Source organism: Lonchura striata, chromosome 30 (genome assembly GCF_050655825.1).
Source record: "Lonchura striata isolate lonStrDom1 chromosome 30, ASM5065582v1, whole genome shotgun sequence".
NCBI classification, from domain to species: domain Eukaryota; kingdom Metazoa; phylum Chordata; class Aves; order Passeriformes; family Estrildidae; genus Lonchura; species Lonchura striata.
The window spans coordinates 6,976,094-6,996,244 of record NC_140732.1 but is presented as its reverse complement, the minus strand read 5'-3'; the positions used below and the strand labels follow the sequence as shown (position 1 = coordinate 6,996,244).

Sequence of the window (20,151 nt, the reverse complement as noted above, 5' to 3'; positions counted from 1 at the left end):
GGACACGGGGGGGGACAGACGGGGGGACACGGGGGGGGACAGACGGGGGGACACGGGGGGGGACAGACGGAGGGACACGGGGGGGGACAGACGGGGGGACACGGGGGGGGACAGACGGAGGGACACGGGGAGGGACAGACGGAGGGACACGGGGAGGGTGGGACAGACGGAGGGACACGGGGACGGACATGGGGGCGCGGGGAGGGTGGGACAGACAGAGGGACACGGGGGGGGACAGACGGAGGGACACGGGGGGGGACAGACAGGGGGACACGGGAAAGGTGTGACAGACAGGGGGACACGGGGGGGGACAGACACGGGGACACGGGGAGGGTGGGACAGACAGAGGGACACGGGAGGGGACAGACACGGGGACACGGGGAGGGTGAGAAAGACGGGGGGACACGGGGAGGGACAGACAGGGGGACACGGGGAGGGACAAAGGGACACGGGGAGGGTGGGACAGGCACAGGGAGGGACAGACAGAGGGACACGGCGGGGGGACAGACAGGGGGACACGGGGACGGACATGGGGGCGCGGGGAGGGTGGGACAGACAGAGGGACACGGGGAGGGACAAAGGGTGGGACAGACACGGGGACACGGGGAGGGACAAAGGGACACAGGGACAGACAGGGGGACACGGGGAGGGACAGACGGAGGGACACGGGGACGGACATGGGGACACGGGAAAGGTGGGACAGACAGAGGGACACGGGGAGGGACAGGGGAACACGGGGAGGGACAGACGGGGGGACACGTGGAAGGTTGGACAGACACGGGGACACAGGGACGGACATGGGGACACGGGGAGGGACGGACAGAGGGACACGGGGACACGGGGAGGTTGGGGACAGACAGAGGGACACGCGTGGTTTGTGGGACAGGCGGACATGGATGGGGATGGGGGACAGGGAATGGATGAGAGAGGGACACGGGGACAGACAGACGGACACGGGGGTGGAGCAGGGACAGGGGAGCGGGTTAGGGGACAGACAGACGGACACAGGGATGCCGCAGGGACAGGGGAGCGGGTTTGGGGACAGACAGACGGACACGGGGGTGGAGCAGGGACAGGGGAGCGGGTTTGGGGACAGACAGACGGACACGGGGGTGGAGCAGGGACAGGGGAGCGGGTTTGGGGACAGACAGACGGACACGGACAGACGGGGGACACGGGTGGATGGCGGTCACGGGGACAGACACGGGGGGGACACGGGACAGGGACAGAAGGATGGACGTGGGGACAGACGGACACGGCGACACGCGTGGGGACACAGCGGTGGAGGTGGGGACAGATGGGGGGGTGGGGACACGGGGGACACGGGTGGGGACACGGGGGGACACGGGGGGGACATTGGGGGACACGGGGGGGTCACGGGGGGACATTGGGGGACACGGAGGGAGACACGGGGGGACATTGGGGGACACGGTGGGGACACGGGGGGTCACGGGGGGACACGGGGGGACATTGGGGGACACGGGGGGGTCACGGGTGGGGACACGGGGGGTCACGGGTGGGGACACGGTGGACACGGGGGGACATTGGGGGACACGGGGGGACACGGGGGGGACACGGGGGGGACACGGGGGGACACGGGGGGGACACGGGGGGACACGGGTGGGGACACGGGGGACAGCGAGAAGAGGAGAGAAAAGAGAAGCGTTTCATCAGCGACTGAGGGGTCCCACGGGGGGGGCTGGGGGGGACCCCCCAACCCCAGGGGGATTTTGGGGACCCGGGGGAGGGAGGGGGACACGGAGGGGGGGGGAGGGGGGTCCCTTAACGGGGGAGGGGACAGAGGGGAGGGGACAGGAGGGGGGGGTGGGAGGGGACACCCCCACTGTCCCCCGGCAGTGAACCCCCTTTTAATTTGGGGGGGGGGAGAACCCTGAGGGGGGAGGGGCAGCTCTCCTTGGGGGAAGCCCTAAAACGAGGGGGGGGGTCTCAAATCGGGGGGGGCCCTAAATTGGGGGGGGTCTAAATTTGGGGGGCTCTTCCCCTCCCCCCCCCACCCCCCCCGGGCCCACAGCCAGGGACGATCGAGCGCGACGGAGACACGGGTGGGGGGGGGGGGGCGTGGGGAGGGGGCGCGGGGGGGTTTGGGGGGGACCCCCTCGTGTTTTGGGGTGCGGGGTGGGGTTTGGGGGGGGGTCGCGCGTGGTCCCAGTGTCCGGCGGCGGCTGCAGAGAGGCTGGGGGAGAGAAACGGGGGGTTAGAGCTGTGGGAGAGAAGGGGGACACGGGGACACGGGGACACGGGGGGACACGGGGGGACCCCCGGGGCAGAGACCCCCCCCAAAAGCCAAGCCCCGCCCCCCACGGGGGTCTCTGCGCCGGGGGGGGTGGGGCGCAAAGGGGGCGGGGCCAGGCTGCGACCCCCGGGACACCGCGGGAAACCCCGCCCCGCGGGGCCACGCCCACTCGGGCTGGCCACGCCCACTCGGGCTGGCCGCGCCCACTCGGGCTGGCCACGCCCCTCGGGGCTGGCCACGCCCACTCGTGGCTGGCCACGCCCCCTCGGGATGGCCACGCCCCCTCGGGCTGGACACGGCCCCTCGGGCTGGACACGCCCCCCGGGGCGCGGCAGGAGGGGGCGGGGCCGGGACACGCGTGTGCGGGGCCACAGGTGTGCACAGGTGTGAACAGGTGTGAGCACATGTGTGAGCACAGGTGTGAGCACAGGTGTGAGCACAGGTGTGCACAGGTGTGAGCACAGGTGAGCACAGGTGTGCACTAGTGTGAGCACAGGTGTGAGCACAGGTGTGAGCACAGGTGTGAGCACAGGTGTGCACAGGTGTGAGCACAGGTGAGCACAGGTGTGCACTAGTGTGAGCACAGGTGTGCACTAGTGTGAGCACAGGTGTGAGCACAGGTGAGCACAGGTGTGACCACAGGTGAGCACAGGTGTGCACAGGTGTGAGCACAGGTGTGAGCAAAGGTGAGCACAAGTGAGCACAGGTGAGCACAGGTGTGCACAGGTGAGAAGAGTTGTGACCACAGGTGTGCACAGGTGAGTGCACAGGTGTGCAGAGGTGTGCACAGGTGTGAGCACAGTGTGCACAGGTGAGCACAGGTGTGAGCACAGGTGTGCACAGGTGTGAGCACAGGTGTTCACAGGTGTGTGCACAGGTGAGCACAGGTGTGCACAGGTGTGAGCACAGTGTTCACAGGTGAGCACAGGTGTGTGTACAGGTGTGAGCACAGGTGTGCACAGGTGTGTGCACAGGTGTGTACAGGTGTGCACAGGTGTGAGCACAGGTGTTCACAGGTGTGTGCACAGGTGAGCACAGGTGTGCACAGGTGTGAGCACAGTGTGCACAGGTGTGATCACAGGTGTGTGTACAGGTGTGAGCACAGGTGTGCACAGGTGTGTGCACAGGTGTGTACAGGTGTGCACAGGTGTGAGCACAAGTGTGTTCACAGGTGTGCACTAGTGTGAGCACAGGTGTGACCACAGGTGTGCACAGGTGAGCACAGGTGTGAGCACAGGTGAGCACAGGTGTGCACAGGTGAGCACAGGTGTGCACAGGTGTGAGCACAGTGTGCACAGGTGTGATCACAGGTGTGTGCACAGGTGTGAGCACAGTGTACACAGGTGTGCACAGGTGTGAGCACAGGTGTGAGCAAAGGTGAGCACAAGTGAGCACAGGTGTGCACAGGTGTGAGCACAGTGTGCACAGGTGTGCACAGGTGTGAGCACAGCTGTTCACAGGTGTGTGCACAGGTGAGCACAGGTGTGCACAGGTGTGAGCACAGGTGTGTGTACAGGTGTGTGCACAGGTGTGAGCACAGGTGTGTGCACAGGTGTGTGTACAGGTGTGTGCACAGGTGTGAGCACAGGTGTGTGCACAGGTGTGTGTACAGGTGTGTGCACAGGTGTGAGCACAGGTGTCTGCACAGGTGTGAGCACAGGTGTGAGCACAGTTTGCACAGGTGTGTGCACAGGTGTGTGTACAGGTGTGTGCACAGGTATGTGTACAGGCATGAGCGCAGCTGTGCGCACAGGTGTGAGCGCAGGTGTGTGCACAGGAGTGTGCACAGGTACATGTACAGGTGTGAGCACAGGTGTGCATACAGGTGTGTGCACAGGTGTGAGCGCAGGTGTGAGAGCGGGTGTGTGCACAGGAGTGTGCACAGGTACATGTACAGGTGTGAGCACAGGTGTGCATACAGGTGTGTGCACAGGTGTGAGCGCAGGTGTGAGAGCGGGTGTGTGCACAGGAGTGTGCACAGGTACATGTACAGGTGTGAGCACAGGTGTGCATACAGGTGTGTGCACAGGTGTGAGCACAGGTGTGCATACAGGTGTGTGCACAGGTGTGTGCACAGGTACGTTCTGGCAGCAATACATTTGCACGCTCAGGTGTGGCTGCACAGGTGTACAAGCGCTGCCACACCCGTGTCACTGTGCTGACACCTCTGGCTGTTACCTGTGCATGCTCACAGGTGTGTCACTGTCACACCTGGCCAGGTGTGTGTCACTGTCACACCTACCCAGGTGTGTCACTGTCACACCTGGCCAGGTGTGTCCCTGTCACACACAGAGTGTTTGTGCTTGCACAGGTTTGTCCCTGTCACACCTGCCCAGGTGTGCGTCCCTGTCACACCCGCCCAGGTGTGTCCCTGTCACACACAGAGTGTGTGCTCGCCCAGGTGTGTCACTGTCACACCCGCCCAGGTGTGTCACTGTCACACACAGAGTGTGTGCTCGCCCAGGTGTGTCACTGTCACACCTGCCCAGGTGTGTCCCTGTCACACACAGAGTGTTTGTGCTCGTCCAGGTGTGTCCCTGTCACACCCGCCCAGGTGTGTGTCCCTGTCACACCCACCCAGGTGTGTCACTGTCACACACACAGTGTTTGTGCTCCCAGATGTCTCTGTCACACCTGGCCACACGCTGCCCCACGTGTGCCCCATCGCACACGCGTGTTCAGGGGGCGCAGGGGCTGCGTGTGCAGGGGGCACACCTGGACGTGCCGCTGGATCCAGGTGTGCACGAGCACCTGGGAGCGCACAGCCCCAGGTGTGCAGGGCTCAGGTGTGCCCAAGGATCCAGGTGTGCACAAGGCAGAGGTGTGCACAGGTGTGCAGGGCTCAGGTATGCACAAAGTTCCAGGTGTGCCCAGGTGAGCCCATCCAGGTGTGCACAAGGATCCAGGTGTGCCCATCCAGGTGAGACCATCCAGGTGTGCACAGCCAGGTGAGCCCATCCAGGTGTGCACAAGGATCCAAGTGAGCCCATCCAGGTGTGCACAGCCAGGTGACCTCATCCAGGTGTGCTCATGCAGGTGAGCCCATCCAGGTGTGCACAAGGATCCAGGTGAGCCCATCCAGGTGAGCCCATCCAGGTGTGCCCATCCAGGTGTGCACAAGGATCCAGGTGTGCACAAGGATCCAGGTGCGCCCGTCCAGGTGCGCCTGTCCAGGTGCGCCTGTCCAGGTGCGCCCGTCCAGGTGGGCCCAGGTGTGCCCATACAGGTGTGCACAGCCAGGTGAGCCCATCCAGGTGAGCCCATCCAGGTGTGCACACGGATCCAGGTGTGCACACGGATCTAGGTGTGCACAAGGATCCAGGTGAGCCCATCCAGGTGAGCTCATCCAGTTGTGCACAAGGATCCAGGTGAGCTCATCCAAGGTGAGCCTATCCAGGTGAGCCCATCCAGGTGTGCACAAGGATCCAGGTGCACCCATCCAGGTGTGCCCATCCAGGTGAGCCCATCCAGGTGAGCCCATCCAGGTGTGCACAAGGATCCAGGTGTGCCCGTCCAGGTGCACCCATCCAGGTGCACCCATCCAGGTGCGCCCGTCCAGGTGTGCCCGTGCAGGCGGCCGGCCCGGCCGTGCCGCAGCCCCCGCGCTGCCCCAGGGGGGGTCGGGGGGGGGTCGGGGGTCCCCGGGGTGGGGGGGTGGGGGAGGGGAGACTCACAGGCTCGGGGGGGCCCCGCGGTCCGGGGGGGCTGGGCCGGGCCCTGCGGGAGGAGGAGGAGGAGAGAGACGCGTTAGCCCCGCCCCCGCTCCGGCACCTGTGGGAAGAAGCCGCGGCCCCGCCCCGGCCCCGCCCCCACGCAGGCCACGCCCACGGACACGCCCCCGGCCACGCCCACCCGCACAGCGCCCCGCCCCCCCGCCCCGCCCCCCCCCCGTGGATGGATGGACGGACACGGGGGCGACGCCCTGGCTGTGACCCCGGAGTGAGCCCGGAGTGACCCTGAACTGACCCTGACTGACCCCTGAGTGACCTCTGGGTGACCCTGAGTGACCCTGAACTGACCCTGAACTGACCCTGAGTGACCCTGAACTGACCCAGAACTGACCCTGAACTGACCCCTGAGTGACCTCTGGGTGACCTCTGAGTGACCCTGAGTGACCCTGAACTGACCCTGACTGACCCCTGAGTGACCTCTGGGTGACCTCTGAGTGACCCTGAGTGACCCTGAACTGACCCTGAACTGACCCTGAGTGACCCCTGAGTGACCTGAGTGACCCTGAATTGACCCTAAATTGACCTCTGAGTGACCCTGAACTGACCCCTGAGTGATCCCGAGTGACCCTGAATTGACCCTGAATTGACCTCTGAGTGACCCTGAACTGACCCTGAGTGACCCCTGAGTGACCCAGAGTGACCCTGAGCTGACCCCTGAGTGATCCTGAGTGACCCTGTATTGACCCTGAATTGACCTCTGAGTGACCCTGAACTGACCTCTGAGTGACCCCTGAGTGACCTCTGAGTGACCCTGAACTGACCTCTGAGTGACCCCAGAGTGACCCTGAGTGACCCTGAACTGACCCAGAACTGACCCCTGAGTGACCCCTGAGTGACCTGAGTGACCCTGAATTGACCCTAAATTGACCTCTGAGTGACCCTGAACTGACCCCTGAGTGATCCCGAGTGACCCTGAATTGACCCTGAATTGACCTCTGAGTGACCCTGAACTGACCTCTGAGTGACCCCAAACTGACCCTGAGTGACCCCTGAGTGACCCTGAGTGACCCTGAATGACCCTGAACCGACCCTGAGTGACCCCTGAGTGACCCTGAGCGACCCTGAACTGACCCTGAGTGACCCTGAGTGACCCTGAACCGACCCTGAGTGACCCCTGAGTGACCCCTGAGTGACCCTGAGTGACCCTGAGTGATGCTGAACTGACTTCTGAGTGACCCATGAGTGACCCATGAGTGACCCTGAATGACCCCGGAGTGACCCTGAACTGACCTCTGAGTGACCCTGAACTGACCCGTGAGTGACCCTGAGGGACCCTGAACTGACCCCTGAGTGACCCCTGAGTGACCCAGAGTGACCCCAGAGTGACCCTGAACTGACCTCGGAGTGACCCTGAACTGACCCTGAGTGACCCCTGAGTGACCTCTGAGTGACCCTGAAATGACCCTGAGTGACCCTGAACCGACCCTGAGTGACCCCTGAGTGACCCTGAGTGACCTCTGAGTGACCACTGAGTGACCCTGAACTGACCCCTGAGTGACCCCTGAGTGACCCTGAACTGACCTCTGAGTGACCCCGAGTGACCCCAAGTGACCCTGAACTGACCTCTGAGTGACCTCTGAGGTACCCCTGAACTGACCCTGAGTGACCCTGAACTGACCCCTGAGTGACCCTTGAGTGACCCTGAACTGACCTCTGAGTGACCTCTGAGGTACCCCTGAACTGACCCCTGAGTGACCCTGAAGTGACCTGAGTGACCCTTGAGTGACCCTGAAATGACCCCTGAGTGACCCTGAACTGACCCCTGAGTGACCCTGAAGTGACCTGAGTGACCCTTGAGTGACCCTGAAATGACCCCTGCCTGAGTGACCCTGAGTGACCCTGAACTGACCTCTGAGTGACCCTGTATTGACCCTGAGTGACCCCTGAGTGACCTCTATGTGACCCGAGTGACCCTGAACTGACCCTGAGTGACCCTTAACTGACCCCTGAGTGACCCTGACTGACCCCAAACTGACCCTGAGTGACCCCGACTGACCCCGACTGACCCCAAACTGACCCTGAGTGACCCTGACTGACCCTGAACTGACCCCGACTGACCCCAAACTGACCCTGACTGACCCCTGAGTGACCCCGACTGACCCCTGAGTGACCCTGACTGACCCCTGAGTGACCCCAACTGACCCCAAACTGACCCTGAGTGACCCCAACTGACCCCGACTGACCCCAAACTGACCCTGAGTGACCCTGAGTGACCCCGACTGACCCCAAACTGACCCTGAGTGACCCTGAGTGACCCCAGCACTGCCCCGGCCCCCCCGAGCTGCCCCTGGGGCTGTTTTGGGGGTTGTTTTTGGGGGGTTGTTTTTGGGTTGTTTTTGGGTTGTTTTTGGGTTGTTTTTGGGTTGTTTTCGGGTTGTTTTTGGGGTTGTTTTTGGGGGGCTGTTTTTGGGGGGCTGTTTTTGGGGGGCTGTTTTTGGGGGTGTCGCTTTTGGAGGATAAATTTTGGGGGTCTCCTTGATTTGGGGGGGGGGCGGAGGGACCGGGGGGGGGTCCCAGGGCTGCCCCTCCCCCCCCAAACTCTGGGGGTCCCCGGGGGGGGTGGGGACACCTCGGGGGGGTCCCCAAAGGTTTGGGGGTCCCCGGGGGGGAGCCCCGGGGGGGTTTGGGGGGTCCTGGGGGGGCTCAGGGCACCGTGGGGGGGTCCTGGGGACCCCCGAGGGGACACGGGGGGTCGGGGGGTCCCCCAAATTTAATGAGAGCTAATTAAGGGGGGAGGGGAAACGAGGGGGGGCTGGGGGGAGGGGAAAGGGGGGAGGGGCAGGATTTGGGGTGCAGGGTCGGAGGGGGAGGGGTCCGGGTCTGGGGTCACTCCGGAGGATTTTGGGGTGCGGGGTTTGGCGGGGGGGGGTCGGGATTTGGGGGGATTTTGGGGTGCGGGGACGTGGGGGTGGGGGGGGTGGGGAGTCTGAGGGGGTTGGGGGGTTCAGGGGTGGGGGGGTCGGGGGGGGTTTTGGGGTGTTTGGGGGGGTTTGGGGGGTTTTGGGGGGTGGGGAGGGTTTTGGGGTGTCGGGAGGGATTTGGGGTCAGGGGGTCGGGGGGGTTGGGAGGGTTTTGGGGTTTTGGGGTTTTTGGGGGGTTTTGGGGGGTCGGGAGGGGTTTGGGGTCGGGGGGGTCGGGAGGGTTTTGGGGTTTTGGGGTTTTTGGGGGGTTTTGGGGGGTCGGGAGGGGTTTGGGGTCGGGGGGGTCGGGAGGGTTTTGGGGGATTTTGGGGTGTTTGGGGGGTTTTGGGGGTCGGGAGGGTTTGGGGATTTTTGGGGGGTTTTTGGGGGGGTTTTGGGGGGTCGGGAGGGTTTTGGGGTCGGGGGGTCGGGGGGGTCGGGAGGGTTTTGGGGTGTTTGGGGGGTTTTGGAGGTCGGGAGGGTTTTGGGGTCGGGGGGCCGGAGCGGGGGGGTCCGTGTTACCTTTTTGTTCCACTTCTATTTTTAGCACCGGAAGAAAAGGCGGGAGAGAGCGGGGGAGGGGCGGGGGGAGGGGCGGGGGAGGGGCGGGGGGAGGGGCGGGGGGCGGGGTCACACGGGCGGGGGAGGGGGGGAGGGGAGGGAGGGGGAGGGGCGAGAGAGGAGACAAAGAGAAAAGAGATTAAACGGCTCCGGCCCCCCCGGCCCGGGGGGACCCCAAACCCCCCGGGAGCCCCGACCCTGCGGGGGCGGCCGCACGGACACACGGACACGGACACGGACACGGGACGGACACACGGACACACGGACACGGACACGGACACGGACACACGGACACAGGGACACGGACACACGGACACGGGACGGACACACGGACACAGGATGGACACACGGACACATGGACAGAGGGACACATGGACACGGGACGGACACACGGACACGGGATGGACACACAGACACGGACACACAGACACGGGATGGACACACGGACACACGGACACGGGACGGACACACAGACATGGGATGGACACGGACACGGGACGGACACACGGACACACGGACACGGACACACGGACACAGGGACACGGACACACGGACACACGGACACGGACACACGGACACACAGACAGAGGGACACAGGGACACACGGACACGGGACGGACACACGGACACACGGACACGGACACACGGACGCGGGATGGACACACGGACACACGGACACACGGACACATGGACACACGGACACACAGACAGAGGGACACAGGGACACACGGACACGGGACGGACACACGGACACACGGACACGGGATGGACACACAGACACGGACACACGGACATGGGATGGACACACGGACATGGGATGGACACACGGACATGGGACAGAGGGACACATGGACATACGGACACACGGACACGGACACAGGGACACGGGACGGACACACAGACAGAGGGACACACGGACACAGGACGGACACACGGACACACGGACATACGGACATGGGGTGGACACACGGACACAGGGACATGGGATGGACACACGGGCATGGGATGGACACACGGACACAGGGACATGGGACAGACACACGGACACGGACACATGGACATGGACATGGGACGGACACACGGACACGGGATGGACACATGGACATGGGATGGACACACGGACACACGGACACAGGACGGACACACAGACACGGGATGGACACAGGGACAAGGGACGGACACAAGGACACATGGACACAGGGACACACAGACAGAGGGTCACAGGACAGACACACGGACACATGGACAGAGGGACACAGGATGGGCACACGGACACGGGATAGACACACGGACACAGGGACATGGGATGGACACACGGACGTACGGACAGAGGGACACATGGACAGAGGGACACGGGATGGACACATGGACACGGGACGGACACATGGACAGACGGACACACGGACACAGGATGGACACATGGACACAGGACGGACACATGGACAGATGGACACATGGACACAGGATGGACACATGGACACACAGAGGGACACACGGACACACGGACAAAGGGACACATGGACACATGGACATGGGATGGACACAGGGATGGAGACAGAGACACAGGATGGACACACGGACACACGGACAGAGGGACGGACACACGGACAGAGGGATGGACACATGGGTACGCAGACACGGGATGGACACACAGACACACGGACAGAGGGACGGACACATGGGTACACAGACACGGGATAGACACACGGACGCACGGACAGAGGGACGGACACATGGGTACACAGACACGGGATGGACACACAGACGCGGGATGGACACGGGATGGACACGGGATGGACAGACGGACAGAGGGAGGGGACGGAAAGGACGGACACACAGCAGGAGGGACTGACGGACGGAGGAGTGGACGGACAGAGGGACGGGGGGACGGATGGACAGACGGATGGACACGGGAAGGGGCGGGGGGAACGGCCTGGATGGGGATGATGGATGGACAGACGGACAGAGGGACACACGGACACAGGGACAGACGGACACAGGGACACATGGACACAGGGACAGACGGACACAGGGACAGACGGACACAGGAAAACATGGACACAGGGACAGGTGGACACAGGGACACACGGACACATGGAGAGACAGACACAGGGACAGACGGACACCGGGACAGACGGACACAGGGACAGATGGACAGAGGGACAGACGGACACAGGAACAGACGGACACAGGGACAGACGGACACCGGGACAGACGGACACCGGGACAGATGGACAGAGGGACAGATGGACACAGGGACAGACGGACACACGGACCCAGGGACGGACGGACGGACGGAGGGGCTCAGGGCTCCCCTCCCCCGCACTCCTGAGCCCGCCCCTCCCCCAGGCCTGGAGGGAGAGAGAGAAACGGCGGGGGGGGAGGGGCGGGGGAGGGTCGGTGGGGGAGGGGCGGGGGAGGGGCGGCCCCGCCCCCCGCGGCGGCGGCGGAACCTGCAAAGGAACGAGGCGGCCCCGCCCCTCCCCCCGCCCCGCCCCCACCCGCGGCGACCCAACAGCGACCCCGAAACGGCACGGCGGGAGCTGAGTGTGCGCTGAGTGTGAGCTGAGTGTGAGCTCAGTGTGCGCTGAGTGTGAGCTGAGTGTGAACTGAGTGTGCGCTGAGTGTGAGCTGAGTGTGCGCTGAGTGTGAGCTGAGTGTGCGCTGAGTGTGAGATGAGTGTGAGCTGAGTGTGCCCTGAGTGTGAGCTGAGTGTGAGCTGAGTGTGTGCTGAGTGTGAGCTGAGAGTGAGCTGAGTGTGCGCTGAGAGTGAGCTGAGTGTGAGCTGAGAGTGAGCTGAGTGTAAGCTGAGAGTGAGCTGAGTGTGAGCTCAGTGTGAGCTCAATGTGAGCTGAGTGTGAGCTGAGTGTGAGCTGAGTGTGCGCTGAGTGTGAGCTGAGTGTGAGCTGAGTGTGCGCTGAGTGTAAGCTGAGAGTGAGCTGAGTGTGCCCTGAGTGTGCCCTGAGTGTGCGCTGAGTGTGCGCTGAGTGTGCCCTGAGTGTGAGCTGAGTGTGCGCTGAGTGTGAGCTGAGTGTGCGCTGAGTGTGCGCTGAGTGTGCCCTGAGTGTGCGCTGAGTGTGCGCTGAGTGTGCCCTGAGTGTGAGCTGAGTGTGAGCTGAGTGTGAGCTGAGTGTGAGCTGAGTGTGCCCTGAGTGTGAGCTGAGTGTGCGCTGAGTGTGCCCTGAGTGTGAGCTGAGTGTGAGCTGAGTGTGAGCTGAGTGTGCGCTGAGTGTGCCCTGAGTGTGAGCTGAGTGTGAGCTGAGTGTGAGCTGAGTGTGCACTGAGTGTGCGCTGAGTGTGCGCTGAGTGTGAGCTGAGTGTGAGCTGAGTGTGAGCTGAGTGTGCGCTGAGTGTGCCCTGAGTGTGAGCTGAGTGTGCCCTGAGTGTGCACTGAGTGTGCCCTGAGTGTGAGCTGAGTGTGAGCTGAGTGTGCGCTGAGTGTGCGCTGAGTGTGCGCTGAGTGTGAGCTGAGTGTGCGCTGAGTGTGCGCTGAGTGTCAGCTGAGTGTGAGCTGAGTGTGCGCTGAGTGTCAGCTGAGTGTGAGATGAGTGAGCCCTGAGTGTGCGCTGAGTGTGAGCTGAGTGTGAGCTGAGTGTGAGCTGAGTGTGCGCTGAGTGTGCCCTGAGTGTGCGCTGAGTATGCCCTGAGTGTGAGCTGAGTGTGAGCTGAGAGTGCCCTGAGTGTGAGCTGAGTGTGCGCTGAGTGTGCGCTGAGTGTGCCCTGAGTGTGCCCTGAGTGTGAGCTGAGTGTGAGCTGAGTGTGCGCTGAGTGTGAGCTGAGTGTGAGCTGAGTGTGCGCTGAGTGTGAGCTGAGTGTGCCCTGAGTGTGCGCTGAGTATGCCCTGAGTGTGAGCTGAGTGTGAGCTGAGAGTGCCCTGAGTGTGAGCTGAGTGTGCGCTGACTGTGCCCTGAGTGTGAGCTGAGTGTGAGCTGAGTGTGCGCTGAGTGTGCGCTGAGTGTGAGCTGAGTGTGAGATGAGTGTGAGCTGAGTGTGAGCTGAGTGTGCGCTGAGTGTGCGCTGAGTGTGCGCTGAGTGTGAGCTGAGTGTGCGCTGAGTGTGAGCTGAGTGTGAGCTGAGTGTGAGCTGAGTGTGCGCTGAGTGTGAGCTGATTGTGCGCTGAGTGTGCGCTGAGTGTGCGCTGAGTGTGAGCTGAGTGTGCGCTGAGTGTGAGCTGAGTGTGAGCTGAGTGTGAGCTGAGTGTGCCCTGAGTGTGAGCTGAGTGTGCCCTGAGTGTGCGCTGAGTGTGAGTTGAGTGTGAGCTGAGTGTGCCCTGAGTGCGAGCTGAGTGTGAGCTGAGTGTCAGCTGAGTGTGAGCTGAGTGTGAGCTGAGTGTGCGCTGAGTGTGAGTTGAGTGTGAGCTGAGTGTGCACTGAGTGTGAGCTGAGTGTGAGCTGAGTGTGCCCTGTGTGCGAGCTGAGTGTGAGCTGAGTGTGAGCTGAGTGTGAGTTGAGTGTGTTTGATGCGTGCTCAATGTGTAATTAGCATGTGTCTAATCAATCAGTAATTATCGTGTGTTTAATCTGTAATTAGCGTGTGTTTAGTCAGTAATTAGCGTGTGTTTGATCTGTCATTAGCGTGTGTTTACTCTGTCATTAGCGTGGGTTTAATCAATCAGTAATTAGCATGTGTTTACTCTGTCATTAGCGTGTGTTTAATCTGTAATTAGCGTGTGTTTAGTCAGTAATTAGCGTGTGTTTGATCTGTCATTAGCGTGTGTTTAATGTGTCTTTAGCATGTGTTTATGTGTCATTAGCATGTGTTTACTCTGTCATTAGCGCATGTTTACTCTGTCATTAGCGTGTGTTTACTCTGTCATTAGCGTGTGTTTAATGTGTCATTAGCGTGTGTTTACTCTGTCATTAGCGTGTGTTTACTCTGTCATTAGCGTGTGTTTATGTGTCATTAGCGTGTGTTTAATGTGTAATTAACGTGTGTCTAATCAATCAGTAATTAGCGTGTGTTTACTCTGTCATTAGCGTGTGTTCATGTGTCATTAGCGTGTGTTCATGTGTCATTAGCGTGTGTTTAATGTGTCATTTGCGTGTGTTTAATGTGTCATTAGTGTGTGTTTAATGTGTCTTTATCGTGTGTTTATGTGTCATTAGTGTGTGTTTAATGTGTCATTAGCGTGTGTTTACTCTGTCATTAGCGTGTGGTTCCGTGGCCCCGGTGTCTCAGGTGTGCTCAGAGCTCTCTCACGTGTTCGTTGTGTGTTCGACGTGCACAGGTGAGCTCCAGGTGTGGGTCGTGTCCTTGGCTCACCCTCAGCATGTCCAGGTGTGTTTCACCCCCGCCAGGTGTGTTCCCTGTCCAGGTGTGTTCCCTGTCCAGGTGTGTTCCATGTCCAGGTGTGTTCCCTGTCCAGGTGTGTTCCCTGTCCAGGTGTGTTCCATGTCCAGGTGTTTCCTGTCCAGGTGTGTTCCCTGTCCAGGTGTTTTCCTGTCCAGGTGTGTTCCCTGTCCAGGTGTGTTCCCTGTCCAGGTGTTTCCCTGTCCAGGTGTTTCCCTGTCCAGGTGTGTTCCCTGTCCAGGTGTGTTCCATGTCCAGGTGTTTCCTGTCCAGGTGTTTCCTGTCCAGGTGTTTCCCTGTCCAGGTGTGTTCCCTGTCCAGGTGTGTTCCATGTCCAGGTGTTTCCTGTCCAGGTGTTTCCCTGTCCAGGTGTGTTCCCTGTCCAGGTGTGTTCCCTGTCCAGGTGTTTCCCTATCCAGGTGTGTTCCCTGTCCAGGTGTGTTCCCTGTCCAGGTGTTTCCATGTCCAGGTGTTTCCCTGTCCAGGTGTTTTAGGCATGGTTTTGCTGTGTTTTTTGTGTGTTTTAGGCATGACTTTGGTGTGTTATTCGTGTGTTTTTGGACATGGTTTTGCTGTGTTTTTTGTGTGTTTTAGGCATGACTTTGGTGTGTTATTCGTGTGTTTTTGGACATGGTTTTGCTGTGTTTTTTGTGTGTTTTAGGCATGATTTTGGTGTGTTACTTGTGTGGTTTTGGACATGGTTTTGCTGTGTTTTTTGTGTGTTTTAGGCATGGTTTTGCCGTGTTCTTGCCGTGGTTTTTGTGCATTCCTGCCGTGTTTTTTGCATGTTTCTGCCATGTTTTTTGCATGATTTTGCCGTGTCCCTGCCGTGTTCCTGCCCTGTTTTTGCCATGGTTTTTAACATGTTTCTGCCATGTTTTTGGTGTGTCTTTGCATGTTTTTGTCCGTGTTTTTCCTGTGTTCCTGCCCTGTTCCTGCCCTGGTTTTGCCTTGTTTTTGCATGTTTTTGTCCATGTTTTTGCTGTGTTCCTGCCATGTTCCTGCCGTGTTTTTCCCCTGTTTTTGGTGTGGTTTTGCCATGTTCCTGCAGTGTTTTTGTCCATGTTTTTGCCGTGTTCCTGCCCTGTTTTCGCCATGTATTTTGTGTATTTTTGGTGTGTTCCTGCCGTGGTTTTTTGCATGTTTTTATCCATGTTCTTGCCATGTTCCTGCCATGTTTTTGCTGCTGTTTTGGTGTGTTTTTGTCCTGGTCCTGCTGCGTTTTTGCCGTATTTTTGTCCATGTTTTTGCCGTGTTCCTGCCCTGTTTTTGTCCATGTTTGTGCCATGTCCCTGCCGTGGTTTTGCTGTGGTTTAGGTGTTTTTGCCATGTTCCTGCTGTGGTTTTGCCATGGTTTTGGTGTGTTTTTTGTGTGTTCCTGCCCTGTTTTGTCCATGTTTGTGCCATGTCCCTGCCGTGTCCCTGCCATGTTTTTGCCGTGTTCCTGCCGTGTTCCTGCCCTGTTTGTGTCCGTGTTTTTGCCATGTCCCTGCCGTGTTTGTGCCGTGTCCCTGCTGTGTTTTTGCCGTGTCCCTGCCATGTTTTTGCCGTGTTCCTGCCGTGTTCCTGCCCTGTTTGTGTCCGTGTTTTTGCCGTGTCCCTGCTGTGTATTTGCCATGTCCCTGCCGTGTTTGTGCCGTGTCCCTGCCGTGTTCCTGCTCTGGTTTTGTCCATGTTTGTGCCGTGTCCCTGCCATGTTTTTGCCGTGTTCCTGCCCTGTTTGTGTCTGTGTTTGTGCCGTGTCCCTGCCGTGTCTGTGCCGTGTCCCTGCCATGTTTTTGCCATGTCCCTGCCGTGTCTGTGCCGTGTCCCTGCCGTGTTTTTGCCGTGTCCCTGCCATGTTTTTGCTGTGTTCCTGCCGTGTTCCTGCCCTGTTTGTGTCTGTGTTTTTGCTGTGTCCCTGCCGTGTTTGTGCCATGTCCCTGCTGTGTTCCTGCCGTGTTCCTGACGTGTTCCTGCCCTGGTTTTGTCCATGTTTTTGCCGTGTCCCTGCTGTGTTCCTGCCGTGTTCCTTCCCTGTTTGTGCCGTGTTTTTGCCGTGTCCCTGCCGTGTTTGTGCCGTGTTCCTTCCCTGTTTGTGCCGTGTTTTTGCCATGTCCCTGCCATGTTTGTGCCGTGTCCCTGCCGTGTTTGTGCCGTGTTCCTTCCCTGTTTGTGCCGTGTTTTTGCCATGTCCCTGCTGTGTTCCTGCCATGTCCTTCCCTGTTTGTGTCCGTGTCTGTGCCGTGTCCCTGCCGTGTCTGTGCCGTGTCCCTGCCGTGTTCCCGTGCCGTGTCCCGGTGCCGGTGCCGTGCCCGGCCGTTCCCTCGGGCGGCTCCGCCGGCGGCTGCAAAGCAAAGCTGGGGGAGGGGCCGGGGGGTTCCGGGGGTCCCGCGACGGCGCCTGGGGAGAGACGGGGTCACCCCAACCCCCCCGGGACCCCCGGGGCAGCCCGGGGCTCACGGCGCCGGGACGGACGGACGGACGGACGGACGGGGGGACAAACGCGACCCGGGGGGACCCCGGGGGGGCACGACCCCCCCCACACCTCCCTGAGACCCCCCCCAATCCCACCCCACCCCACCCAAAGGTGCCCTGGGGGGCTGCGGGTCCCTCGGGCGCGATGGGCCGGGACGTGGGGGCACCGCGGGGTCCCCGTGGGGTCCCTCGGGCGCTGCGGGGCGGGGGGCCCCAGGTGCACCTCGGGGTGCTGGGGGGCTGGGGGGCTGGGGGCACTGGGGGGCAGAGCTGTGGGGCTGGGGGGGTTGGGGGGCACTGTCAGAGCTGTGGGGTTGGGGGGCACTGTCAGAGCCGTGGGGCAGAGCCGTGGGGCAGAGCCGTGGGGCAGAGCCACAGGGCAGAGCCACAGGGCTGAGCTGTGGGGCTGAGCTGTGGGGCAGAGCCGTGGGGCAGAGCTGTGGGGCAGAGCCATAGGGCAGAGCTGTGGGGCAGAGCTGTGGGGCTGAGCCATAAGGCAGAGCTGTGGGGCAGAGCCATAGGGCAGAGCTGTGGGGCAGAGCCGTGGGGCAGAGCTGTGGGGCAGAGCCGTGGGGCAGAGCCGTGGGGCAGAGCTGTGGGGCTGAGCTGTGGGACAGAGCCATGGGGCAGAGCAGTGGGGCTGAGCTGTGGGGCAGAGCCGTGGGGCAGAGCCGTGGGGCAGAGCCATAAGGCAGAGCTGTGGGGCAGAGCCATGGGGCAGAGCTGTGGGGCAGAGCCGTGGGGCTGGGGGACACTGTGGGGCTGAGCCATAGGGCTGAGCTGTGGGGCAGAGCCGTGGGGCAGAGCTGTGGGGCAGAGCTGTGGGGCAGAGCCGTGGGGCAGAGCTGTGGGGCAGAGCTGTGGGGCTGAGCCATAGGGCAGACCTGTGGGGCTGAGCCATGGGGCAGAGCCGTGGGGCAGAGCTGTGGGGCAGAGCTGTGGGGCAGGATCTATGGGGCTGGATCCGTGGGTCAGGATCCATGGGTCAGGGGATCCGTGGGTCAGGATCTATGGGGCAGGGGGATCTATGGGGCAGGGGGATCTATGGGGCAGGGGGATCCGTGGGGCAGGATCCGTGGGGCAGGATCCGTGGGGCACTCACTGTAGGGCACGCAGTCGTACTGCACCTCCAGGTATTTGTAGGTGCCCAGGCAGGCTCTGTGGGTCAGGATGGGATCTATGGGGCAGGATGGGATCTATGGGGCAGGGTCTATGGGGCAGGGTCTATGGGTCAGGATCTATGGGGCAGGAGCCATGGGTCAGGGGATCCGTGGGTCAGGATCTGTGGGTCAGGATCCGTGGGGCACTCACTGTAGGGCACACAGTCGTACTGCACCTCCGGGTATTTGTAGGTGCCTGGGCAGGATCTATGGGGCAGGATGGGATCTATGGGTCAGGATCTATGGGTCAGGATCCGTGGGGCAGGATCTATGGGTCAGGATCTATGGGTCAGGATCTATGGGTCAGGGTCTATGGGTCAGGATCCATAGGTCAGGATCCATGGGTCAGGATCCATGGGGCACTCACTGTAGGGCACGCAGTCGTACTGCACCTCCAGGTACTTGTAGGTGCCTGGGCAGGCTCTGTGGGTCAGGATGGGATCTATGGGGCAGGATGGGATCTATGGGGCAGGGTCTATGGGTCAGGATCTATGGGTCAGGATCTATGGGGCAGGAGCCATGGGTCAGGGGATCCGTGGGTCAGGATCCGTGGGTCAGGATCCATGGGTCAGGATCCGTGGGGCACTCACAGTAGGGCACGCAGTTGTACTGCACCTCCGGGTATTTGTAGGTGCCCGGGCAGGATCTATGGGGCAGGATGGGATCTATGGGTCAGGATCTATGGGTCAGGATCTATGGGTCAGGATCCGTGGGGCAGGGGATCTATGGGGCAGGATCCATGGGTCAGGATCTATGGGGCAGGATCTGTGGGGCAGTCACTGTAGGGCACGCAGTCGTACTGCACCTCCAGGTATTTGTAGGTGCCCGGGCAGGATCTATGGGTCAGGATGGGATCTATGGGGCAGGGGGATCCATGGAGCAGGGGGACCCATGGGTCAGGATCCGTGGGGCAGGGGATCCATGGGGCAAGCTCTCTGGGTCAGGATCTATGGGGCAGGATCCGTGGGGCAGTCACTGTAGGGCACGCAGTCGTACTGCACCTCTGGGTATTTGTAGGTGCCTGGGCAGGATCTATGGGGCAGGATGGGATCTATGGGTCAGGCTCTGTGGGTCAGGATCTATGGGGCATGATCTATGGGGCAGGATCCGTGGGGCAGGATCTATGGGTCAGGGTCTATGGGTCAGGATCCATGGGTCAGGATCTATGGGGCAGGATCTATGGGTCAGGATCCATGGGGCAGGGGATCCATGGGGCACTCACTGTAGGGCACACAGTCGTACTGCACCTCCAGGTACTTGTAGGTGCCCAGGCAGGATCTATGGGGCAGGATGGGATCTATGGGGCAGGGGGATCCATGGGGCAAGCTCTGTGGGTCAGGATCTATGGGGCAGGCTCTGTGGGTCAGGATCTATGGGGCAGGGTCTATGGGTCAGGATCCATGGGTCAGGATCTATGGGGCAGGATCTATGGGTCAGGATCTATGGGTCAGGATCCATGGGTCAGGATCTATGGGTCACGATCTATGGGGCAGGGTCTATGGGTCAGGATCCATGGGTCAGGATCTATGGGGCAGGATCTATGGGTCAGGATCTATGGGTCAGGATCCATGGGTCAGGATCTATGGGGCAGGATCTATGGGTCAGGATCCATGGATCAGGATCTGTGGGGCAGGATCTATGGGTCAGGATCCATGGGTCAGGATCTATGGGGCAGGCTCTGTGGGTCAGGATCCATGGGTCAGGATCCATGGGTCAGGATCTGTGGGGCAGGCTCTGTGGGTCAGGATCCATGGGTCAGGATCTATGGGGCAGGATCTATGGGTCAGGATCTGTGGGTC

General features: G+C 61.2%; 1 protein-coding gene and 2 pseudogenes across 2 annotated transcripts in view; all 3 read right to left on the bottom strand.

Moving 5' to 3' along the window:
- ADGRL1 (adhesion G protein-coupled receptor L1) overlaps window positions 1-20,151 on the bottom strand; it is a 69,845-nt gene that overhangs the window by 39,518 nt on the left and 10,176 nt on the right. The gene's annotated exons all lie outside the window — the stretch shown is intronic.
- LOC146764975 (uncharacterized) lies at window positions 52-1,189 on the bottom strand (annotated as a pseudogene).
- LOC146764974 (uncharacterized) lies at window positions 9,516-20,062 on the bottom strand (annotated as a pseudogene).